Source organism: Melanaphis sacchari, unplaced genomic scaffold (assembly GCF_002803265.2).
Source record: "Melanaphis sacchari strain LSU unplaced genomic scaffold, SCAv2.0 Contig1411_pilon_pilon, whole genome shotgun sequence".
In the NCBI taxonomy this organism is placed as follows: Eukaryota; Metazoa; Arthropoda; class Insecta; order Hemiptera; family Aphididae; genus Melanaphis; species Melanaphis sacchari.
This window is the reverse complement of record NW_020270593.1, coordinates 1-9222: the sequence shown is the minus strand read 5'-3', so window position 1 is coordinate 9222 and position 9222 is coordinate 1. Positions and strand designations below refer to the sequence as shown.

Here is a 9222-nt window from a genome sequence, read left to right as displayed (position 1 = left end):
CTTCTTACTGATTGTATAAAGATAAAACTTAAAAAATTGATTATAAATATAAATAAACTATTTATAAATCGAGCAAAGCAACAATCTATTTTTAATTTTATATATTTAATCCTTTTTCTGATTGAACCGACGACGCCGCGGGACTGCTTGCATTACTTCCGCGACGCATCCATTATATTTTGCCTAGTATATGAACATGACAGTTTTAATAAAATAAAAAAAGAAAAAAAGTTCTAGTAAACAATTATCTACAGTAAATTCATTTTTGTAATTCAAAATACATCAGAAAGTTGACAGGTCAATTTAGCTGAAGTTTGTAAAATTTTTCATAATACAGAACACAACCTATCTTATCCCAGATAGCAATAAAATATTTATATGACATTGAAAAAATATTTTGTATGTAATGAACATGATTATATAAATGTTTTTTTTCTACATTTTTTTGATTACAAAAATGTTAAAATAATATTTATAAAATAATGGTTGGCCACTAAAGTTACATTTTATAAATATTATTTTAAGAATATTATAAGAATATTAATTTAAAAATATTATTAAAATATTATCAAAATAACATTTATAAAATATAACTTCAGTGGCCAACCATTGTTTTATAAATATTATTTAAATATTTTTGTAATTAAAAAAATGTAGAAAAAAAACATTTTTATATAATCATGTTCATTACATACTAAATATTTTTTGAATGTCATATAAATAATTTGAATTAGTTTAAAAATTATAAATGATTAGGTATATTTTTACTTTAGTTCTATTATAATAACGAGTATCTTAATATTATTTCAAATGTTATACCTTTTTATTATTATAATGTAATATAATAATTACCATTTTTTATTTTTTATGCAAATTAAATATTTTATTATATATTATGTATTAGAATCATGTGATTAAATACAACAACAGCACCAATAAATTAAAATACTAATAATATAAACTTATATCAACAAATTTATTATTATAGTAGATATATTTTACTACAGTCATAATCATAAATAACAATGATTACATTTAATATTATTATAATGTATTTGATTGTAGTTCCACAGTTTTGTGCTCTCTAAATTTCGCACCAGCAATAAAAATTTTCATAGGTTGTTCCACATCAATTTTATCGTGCTTTTGATAACGTTTCATGTTTTTCACAGCATCTAAAATTTTAAACAAGTTGTAACATTTCTGTATCAACTTCATATTAAAATGTCTATATAACTTACAAATATAATGGAGCTAGCTCCAAGAGTTGAAAACACTTTTTTTTTCTTTTGCCCCTTATAACTATACTCTTGTAGTAAAGAGTCTTTGAAAAGAAAACGCATCATAGCCCTTATGGTACTTGGTAATGTATTGCGCACATAACGAGCAAGTTCAGCCACCTAAAACATAAAATTATGGCATAATTATACTTAGGTACTTTAAAATTAATTTACACAATTAGTTATTAAACCCATATTTATATTAATTATATTTATTCATAAAGAAATATATAAAATTAAAAATATATAACAACTCACCAATTGCACCCTATAATTGTTATCTAACAGCTTATTTTCAAATGCTTGAAGAGCATCTTCATCCTCTAAAGGAAAATCACTGTTTAGTGATATAAATAAATCGGATACACTTGCATCTTTGTTCAATTCAATATTGCTGTTCATTGTGTTGTTTCTGATCATTTCATCAATTTTATCAATCTTTTCATGGAGTGATCTCATTTCATACTTCAAATTTAACATGTTACGGTTAATTTTTTCAAGAGTATCTAAATTAAATTTAAAATATCCGGAATTACTTATTGTTATCTTGATAATTTTTAGGCCTGATACAAAATATCTTGAAAATAGAAAATTTATTTTTAACTATATATCTTTATATACTATCACAATTTTATTTTAAAAACCATTATTTACCATTATTTGAATATTATGAAATTTACTTGCTTACATTATTATACATATAATAGTATACAATAATGATATTTGATAAATACACTTTTAAATTTTATTAGATAATAAATAAAGGCAAAACAATATGATATTCTTTAATATGAGTAGATTTTAAGTTAAAACTGTAATAATTGTTATTTAATTTTTTAATACTATAATATTATTTTAAAATAAACTTTATCACATCATCAGTTTGCTGGCCATACAAATAAAATATATTATATTATATTATATATATATTTTATTGGCATGAAAGAAGTTTGGGAGTACCTCAAATTAACATAAATAATAAATACATATGTACCATTTTTTATCATTGAAGACATTATTTATCTGCTTTTGACTAGATTGAGAAGTACTTGCAATATAATTTTCATGAGTCACCTTAAATGGTGATGATGAAGTATTAATGATTGACGTAGTATGTTTGTTACTATCGAAAATTGAAACTTCTTGAATTTGATCTGAAATAATAATATATTGTAAATAATATAATGTAATAATATATAAAATATAATAATAAAATATAATGTAAATAATATATTGTAAATTATAATTAAAATTTTAGCTATTTTCATTATTATACACAAAGTAAATATTATACTAAAAACAATTTATAATTTAGTAAATCAATTTATTTACCAGGATTTTTTAGTTTTTGAAATTTGTTTGACATAATATATGGGCTACGTGAAGAACAATTGCCGAAGTCTAGTTTTTTCCTTGCTGAGAAATGTTTGGGCGATGACAATTTACCTGTAATAATTATATGTTCTAATAAGCATTTAATATTACTAAATAATAAATGTATAAATACCTAATACTTAAAATTATCTCAAAGTATTTATTTACATCATTATCAATATATACATATGTGCAAAGCAAATACTATTATATTTAAACTATAACTAACTAATTCATAAGCAGATAACGGAATTATTGAGTCTAATATGATATTCTATAAAATATTTAAATAATGATAATAAAAAAAAAAATATTTAATAAAAATAGATCAGATTTTCACAGATTTAATAACTAGGTAAATCATTATCCAATAGTAATATTAAGCATCAGAAATTAATTTTCATAAATTTTTTAATAATGATATCATCAATGAGTATTTATAAATTAATAAAAAGTTAAGATTATTATAATTACATACTAGTATAAATTGAATTAAATTAAATATGCCCTGGTATAAATGTAATTTTAAAGAATTAATCACGATAGTAATATTTTATATGGCTATTGGCAATATATATTAATGAGATGAGGAAAACATGATACATTTTCAATTTTTCAAAAATGCAAACATAACATTAATTTTACCTTGAATAGTATTTAATGCTGGTGAGTATAGTGGATCAGTATCACTATCATCTGAAATTACAAAATAAAATTTAATTAATTTTATATAATTTAAACTCATATAAACTTACAAAAATAAAGATAAATTCAAATTTATTTATTTATAATAAATACTTATTTACCATAAACATCGCCAGACTCTGGGCTCCAGAAATTTGCAATGTCTTTAGTTTATTTATCAAGAGATAGTTTTCTTTTCAATTTAGGCTTTTTTTTTGTCATTTTCTTGAGAAGATTCATTTGTGGACAAATCAGACGTTAGTTTGGCCAGATTAGCCTTTTCCTCGGCAAGTTTATAATTATCTGTATATTAAATCAAGGAAAATAATATAATTCAATTAAATTGCTGAAAATTTAAAAACAAGTTCATACTTAAATCTTTTCCTAGTTTGCGAGCACTTAAATAACGAAAACATATTTCATTTGGCGATACTTGATTATCTATATACGATCTTAAATTTTTTTTTTGGCCAAGCACACAATTCATTGTTAAACCAATTTGATGGGACAACTTCTACGGAATTGTCTTTGAAAGCAACAATTGACCACATTATACTGTAATAAATATTTTTCCTTTAATAATTTCAAAACCGACAAAAAATTTTTTTTTAAAGTTAAAATATAATATAAATTAAAAAAATTAGGAATGTAAGATTTAACACATTATAAATAATTTATTATATTATAAAATTATCTTGATACTTATAATTATAATAAAAAAAATATATAATAATAATATATTAAGTACAAATATTACAAGTATTACAAGTAGTTATAAAAATGTTTATGTTTTGGTAGAATGAATAATTGGTAGAGCAATAAATTTATTATTATTAGGTAAAAGTATAACTTTTTTTTTAATACTACCAATTTTATACCAATTAAAGTTATTATACAATTCATCAACTATATAAATGCCTAATTTGGATGATTTTATAGGATTATTAAACATTATGTGTTTGTTTTTAAATTTTTTACATATTAAAATAACTTCATCTAAATTTTTGTTGCATATTATATTAAAAACTTTTACAACATCATCATCAGTAGTTAGAAGGTAGGAATCAGCTTCTATGTTTGTTTTTATTGTCATTGTTTCCAATACGATACAGGTAAATTGGTCTCCTTTCAATGCATTTTCTAATATTGGTCCACGTACATGTAGTCCACTAAGTTGATATGGAGCAATTTGAGTTTGAATTTTAGTTTTTAAATTACAGATTTCATTATACCTTTTGACAATTTGTTGCAAAGGCTTATCCGGTTTCCTCAACATTTTTTTTAGAGAACCCATGAAATTTTCAAACAGAAATGCTGAACAGTTATCAAGTGGTCCAAATTTATCATAGTCATCACAAATATGTGTCAGGCCATGTACATTATGGGATATCAGATAAGAACCATAAATATTTTCAAAGTTTTTTACAAAATTGTCTAATAATTTTCTGGCAATATTGATAAATTTAGCATGGTCTGGACTGAGCAGTAAAATCATTGCTACACTCAAACCAAAAAAATGTTTCCAATGTTCAGTAGTCAATACATTTTTAGTCACAGTTGTACCAACATATAACAAAAACATGCGAAACTCTGTTGCCTTCCAACGGTTTACTTCATCAAGTTTACGAGTTTTCCTGGCAAACTCGCATGGAATATTAACTTTAATATCTTCAAGATGTTTTGATATTTCTCTGATTTTCCATGAAGGATATCTAATACTTACTGGACCTTTGATCCACAAAAGAATCAATTTCCTAACAACACCAAGACACACTAAATGCATGTAATCCAGTGAAAAATCACTTACTACATCAAATGAAGGTAATGTTGATATGAGAGATACATTACCAACATGATGGTCTTCATTGGATTGCATTACATAATTTTCATGTGTCCTCTTAGATGGACACCTTGTAGGCGAAGTAAAGGGAAAACACAATCTATTTGATAAATATAAACCTTCATGTTCGCACCTTGAACACGAAAAAAATCCACTGTGTCCTTTAGTTTTTAATAAAAACGATTTTGCTGGTGCATCACAGCAAAATGTGTCTATATACAAATTATACACTTTATTATTAATACAAATACCAGTATTATTTAATAAATGTGCTTCATCAGTAAATGATTTAATAAAAGTGTTGCTATCAGCAGGTTTTTCTTTGCCACAATAAAGTCCAACTAGAAAAACTTTATTGTTTTCTGGACGAATGTATGCTAGTATAGGCCAAAATTGTTCTGGATTACTTTTAAAAATTGGTAACCCATCAACTCCTACCACAATATGGATATCATTATTATCTTTCAAACATTCTGGAAAATTGTTTTTAATACCATTCAATATACCAAAATGGTGATATATTCCAGGTTCAACAGCATCAAAATTATAGGGCTCAACAGTTTTTGATTGCAAAATAGTCCTTGAATCTTTAGGCAAATCTTTAAAACATTTATGTTGTTTTAAAACAACTAATAGTTTATTTAATGCATTTTGTGGAATATTAAAATCAACAGCCCACTTAGCAATTAATGTACGGAAAAGAAAAGTTTGATCATATGTTTCATTTATAAAATAACCTACATCTTGTTCAGATTCTGATGAAGATGAAGTAAATATTACGCTTTTTTTTTTATTTAAAAAGTCAAAAGTTAAATCTTGATTTTTTACTATTTCTTGAAGGTTCTGATTGGTAGAAGATTTGTCAATTGTTGCATTTAGTGGTTGAAAGCCTGATTGATTGTTTGTTTGAGAAGAAAAATTGCTATTTATTGTAGTAGGACCATAATTTGAATCACCCATAACAATTCCATTATCCCTTTCTAATTCTTCTTGAATTCGTCTTCGTTTTGATCGAGCACTTAAATGAGATTTTTTTTTAAAATCCATCTTGCAAAATCTAATAGAAATTAAAGCAGTAGTTCCCATAAAACCGCAGGAGTATATATATATTATTGTTATTATCCATACATAATAATTGAATAATTTGTGTCCAATAAGTATATAATTATAGTATAATTAAAAAAATATAAAAAGTTAAAATTGATAGAATTTATGATAAATATTAAGTTTTAAACAAATGTCTAAAAATTATGTGTTTAAAATTATATTTTTGGGATATATGTACTATATGTACCTACTGCACTGGGTATAACTTTCACATTTTAAATATTTTATTATATGTAGTAGGTGCATTTGGGTATATATATATTATATAATATATAATGGGCTTACACCCAATAGTACTAGTGTAAGATTTAATAATATTTCACAATTTTATACTTCATGAAAATGAAATATTATAATACTACATGCATATGTAATATATGTAAGTACCTAAAATGTGTGCATATATTCTTGTATGAGTATTTAGTTGGATAATACTTATATAAATATATAATAGAGTAAGTGAGACAACTTTTTATTTCAAAATGTAAGACAAAATAAAAATAAAATCTAGTAGTAAATAGTACCTAAAATTACCTACCTATAAAATAATAGTACCTAGGTAGGTACTCAACTTTTTAGATACCAAATAATTATTAAATCAATGACAAATAATTTTACACTAATTTCTAACAAGAAATTAATTAATATTCTCTTCCCATCACTGAATATTAATAATAATAATAATAATAATAATAATACTATCGAGTAAACAGTTGAAATAACTATATAGTGTAGTTATGTTGTGTAAGATCAGTTTATGAACCTAACTATTAATAAAAACAAAATAAAACATAAAACATTAAAAATTTAAGAATCATATAGGTACCTAGGAATTTACTGATTCACTATATTGTGTTATATATTTATATTATATTATATTATTTCCATTATATTATACACATTAAAACTAAAATAAGTAGGTACGTTGTAAGGTCAGTTGGGGTAAGTGCAGATTTGGGGTAAGTGCGAATCCAGATATTACGGAGTATATATTAAGTTTATGAAGACTGTCAATAATGAAATTGTTGTAACGTCCATGTAATATATGTACATAATTGGTCACACTGTATTATATTTCGTTATCGTGTTATCAATCTTTACTTTCAGAATATAAATTTCACTTGTATTTTTCAAAGAAGACGTTCGTTTGCCATTTTTAAGGCAGTTTTTTTAAAAATTTGCTGTCTTAAACTAAGGTAAGTTATATCATTTATGTGGGTGTATGATTTAAGTGTTGAATTGTATAGTTGTCAATGAATTTTATTAAGTGCGATTACGCACTTTCCCTTGTAAAATGAATGACGGGAAAGTGCGACAATTGTCTGCGGGTAAGTGCAACATGACATGTCGCACTTACCCATTGTAATGATTAAACATTTATTAAATGTATTAAATTTGTAAGTAGTTTTAGGGTAAAATGGCGTTAGTACACGTTAGAAAAACCAAAAAGTGATGCATATACCCAAGAACAACTGTTACAAGCTACAAATGCAATCACAAGCAAACAAATGACCGTCAGCTTTGCTGCCAGATTATACCGGATACCAAACGACGCTTTACGATCATATAAATAAACGACGTGGAATGAAGTCTACAACTAAAGGTAGAAATACTGCCTTATCACCTGCTGTTGAAAAAGTTTGGCTCAATCATTAACCATTATGGAAAAGTATGGCCATGGATTAAGTCGAACCGAAGTTTGACAGTTAGTTGGAGTATGTCATGTAATAGACAGTTACTCCATTTAAGGTGGATATCAGGTCATGATTGGTGGATAGGGTTTCTTCCGACACAAATTATCATTAAAAACTGCATTGTAGAAAATGCTCGAAAAACTTGATCCATTCATAATTTACATATTTTGATTTGTTATGAAACAAAGCTGATCTTGGTAAGTGAATAGAGCCAGATCAAGTCTGGAATCTACCCGAGAGACATCGTTTTGTTTAGACATCTAAACCAAAACAATGTGGACCGTGGTCAACCTAGTACCACAACAACACATGGCTCTGGGCGTGACAATACATCTGTTTAATGGACTATGTAGCGCAGATGGTAAAAGGGCCTTTGATAATATTTAAAGATCAGAAAATATTTGGAAGGTGGATTGAACAAGGTCTGAATTCCCAGACACTACATATGCTAGCCACGTCAATGGGTGGATGGAACGAGAGGTATTTGTAAATTATTTTGAAAAACTTTAGAAGACAGCTAATCCATCGTACTACTTCTTTCTACTAAACTATATGACGGACACTCATCTCATGTAGATTTAAAATTAGTTGAAATTGCTAGAAACAACAATGTTACAATTACATTGTTGCCACCACATTCAAGTCACTTGTTACAACCAATGGACTTATCAGTTTTTAAATCAATTAAAACAGTATGGGATCAACGATTATGTTCATGGAACCGAAGTCATCAAGGTCAAAAGCTTCCCAAACAAGATCTCTCGAGAATTATATGCAGTATTTGGGCACAATTAGACACAAAAATAATAGAAAATGGGTTTAGAAAAGCAGGGATTATCCCTTTAACCGAAATCAGTTGATAATCTAAATTTGACCTATAAGTCTAAGTAGGTGTGGGAAGTTAGTAACACCCAAGAAAATAACCAAACTACTGATGATCAAACTTCAACAACCGAAATGTATAATGACTTAGTTATCTATAATGAAGCTTCAACATCAACATGTATTGCCAGCAATAACAATTTCAACTCAAATCAAGCTTCAACGTCAACTGAAAAAAATGCAGAAACAGAAATATTAAATAATAGTAAATCGTTTGAGGAGCTATTATTGATTTCTATGAAGCAAGTTGCCGTAGAGAAAACTACCAGAAAGCAGGTAACTAGCGGAGCTACAGTTATTACTTCTGAAGAGTTATAAATATTTTAAAAGCAAAAAGAACAAAGGCAAACCAAAAACAACA

At 25.8% G+C, this 9222-nt stretch overlaps 1 pseudogene; it reads left to right on the top strand.

The window, feature by feature from the left end:
- Positions 1 to 7583: 7583 nt before the first annotated feature.
- On the top strand, positions 7584 to 8105 carry LOC112591658 (annotated as a pseudogene).
- Positions 8106 to 9222: the final 1117 nt, after the last annotated feature.